The 2,500-nt window shown below is 47.5% G+C and overlaps 1 protein-coding gene and 1 pseudogene across 2 annotated transcripts in view; one reads left to right on the forward strand and one right to left on the reverse strand.

The window, feature by feature from the left end:
• PLPPR4 (phospholipid phosphatase related 4) overlaps positions 1-2,500 on the reverse strand; it is a 122,956-nt gene that overhangs the window by 116,378 nt on the left and 4,078 nt on the right. The gene's annotated exons all lie outside the window — the stretch shown is intronic.
• The window catches only part of LOC147024623 (uncharacterized), a 4,444-nt pseudogene that overhangs the window by 1,779 nt on the left and 165 nt on the right, over positions 1-2,500 (forward strand).

Consider the following 2,500-nt stretch of genomic DNA (forward strand, 5'->3'; position numbering starts at 1 on the left):
GTGCCTGTGAAGGAATGCTGTGAGCCCACAGTCCAGACTACAGCACCGGTGTGTGCTGCCAAGGCTGAAACGTGTGTGGGTACTCACGTGGCGGTCGAGAATGTAACCCTGGAATGTGAGGCAGTTAGTCAGTATGCAGGCAAGGTTGAATGTGTGGAATGTGAACACATAACCTTGGAATGGGTGGGACCCTGTTTTGTGTGGGAGTCCTGAGCGTGGAATGAGTGGTGACGTCGGAAATAGGTTGGAGATGCACGGGGAAATAGAAATGCCACCAGGACAGAACTTGACACAGTGGATGGAAACCATAATGGACAGCTCCGCATGGGTTCTTGCAGAGTTGGAGGTGCTGCATCCAGTTGCAGGCTTTAGAAATGGGATTTTAATTTCTCTCTCAGCCTCACAGGAACATCAGGGTAGAGCGCAGATGAGTAGCAAGTGGCACTGGCATGTCACTTGGTCTTCAAACCTCTCTGAGGACACGAGGGGTTTGGCTAGCTGAGTGGAGTTTATCTGTCTTCTGGGAGTTAGGGAGAAGAGGGGGAGGCCGCTCCCCCGATTGGGGTTTACCTAATTTCCACGAATCCTGGAGAAGAGGGGGAGGCTGCTCCCCCGATTGGGGTTTACCTGATTTCCGCGAACCCTGGAGAAGAGGAGGAGGTGGACCACAACCCCAATTGAGACGTGACCACTTTGAGCCATGGCGGAAAGGCGGCGGGGTCATGTAATTGGTAATAAGGGATTCGTTCCCTCACTCCCCTTCCAATGAGCCAAGAAGCAGGCCATATTGGGATGTAAAAATTTTGATTGAAAATTATATCGAGAATGATTGCAAATTGAGACTGACATAAGGGATAACAAAGAGTGGCTTGTTTGAGGAAAGACTGATATGCCTGGTTGGAACTATGCAGAGGTTCCATGGGGCTGGTGAAGAGATTTTGATGTTTTGCTTAAATTGTTGGAAATAAACGATTAGGGCAGTATGGAGGAGGCCAGCGGACGACAGACGTGGTGACAAATTGATTAGAGTTTGATGAAAAAAAAAAGTGTATCAGTTAAATTTGATGACCAAGTGGGATCCGAGGGACTGGTGTGTTTTTGTTTTCACATATCAGTGAAGTGTTGGATGGTATTGTGGACTGGGTGTGTGGCACTGTGGAATGAATGACTAAAGTGTTTGGGGTGAATGGACAATACAGCCGGGAGGGGGCATGAAGGAGCGAACACGTAAAAGAACTTTGAACCTTTGAATGTTCTGCTCCGATGCAAATATTGGTGTTAAAAGTAAAACTGAATGCCCTCCAATTCAAATCCATAATTAGAATGTTAAGTAGTGTGCATAGAGTGTGAATGTGTTTGCTAGATTAGTGACTCGACACACTAGGATGGGGACATGCCAATTTTACTGTGACACTTTGGTTTTTGGAGTTGTGCTTCTCATATTGTGGGTGAAAGTAAACGGGAGATCTGTGCTGTACGTTAGACAGGGCCATTACCGTGGGCTGCCCCAGATGGAGGCTCGGGAGAGCCTCGGGAGAAAGGTGGGTGTAGTGTTGCGGAAATGGCCCTGAGTGTGTTATTAGCTTGCCTGTTCGAAGAACAGAGAGCGATAGCGATACCCCTGGCGTGAGTGTCAGCATCAGCGTGAGCGTGAAAATGTTAGTTTTTGGTGCAAGTTATTTCCTTTCTTATGTTTTTATCAACTACACTATTTTTTTACCGATTACAATATACAATTACATATATTGCTTTAAAATTATTTGGAGCAGTCTTCACTGCAATGCTTTATAAAAAATATTATTAGACTAGTTAAATATAGGATTAGCTCAGATTCCCCCTTAAATGCATGTTTAGCCAGGTTGTTCGCTAATTGGACGTTACATGTGTTTCGTGAGGTGTAGCAGGCTGTCCAGTGTTTGCACAGTGGTGGTGTACCGGGAGGCGCCTTGATTCTTTTTCTTTCCCCTCTCCGAACTAGCCCCGCCCAGCACTCTGAGAGTGTCGGTCGGCGAGACGTGTCGGCAGCCGATTGGTGGAGGGCAGCTGCAATCTCGAGCGATGGACCAATCACGGGTCCCCGGGGGAGTGTCGAGAAGAGCGAGCGCCGGGAAGGCAAGGAAGGAACTGCATGAGGTGTTCTTGCCAGGCGGCGTGTTCGAGCTTGGGCGCTCGAATCCATGGACATCGGCTTGTCACGAGCCGCATTCGTGCCTTTGACACTTTTCCTCTTGTCCATGAGGCATCACCAAGTACTCTGTGTCTTGTCTGCATGTTGTCTAAGGTTTATTTCGCTCGGGCTCCCTTCGAAACCCATATCCGTAGCTCCCTAGTTAAGAGCAGGTTATAGATTAATTACAACATTGTCGTGAATGTTTTGCTTGTGTTGTGTTCCCCGATGTGTCCCCAATAAATCTGGCTGATTCATATGAAAGTTACCGCCTTGAGATTATTCGTGCCGTGCTGAGGAACAATTCGCTCAATTTGTATTTCAAACCAAAAT

Source organism: Eptatretus burgeri, chromosome 6 (assembly GCF_056783735.1).
Source record: "Eptatretus burgeri isolate ZD-2024b chromosome 6, Ebu_testis_v1, whole genome shotgun sequence".
NCBI classification, from domain to species: Eukaryota; Metazoa; Chordata; class Myxini; order Myxiniformes; family Myxinidae; genus Eptatretus; species Eptatretus burgeri.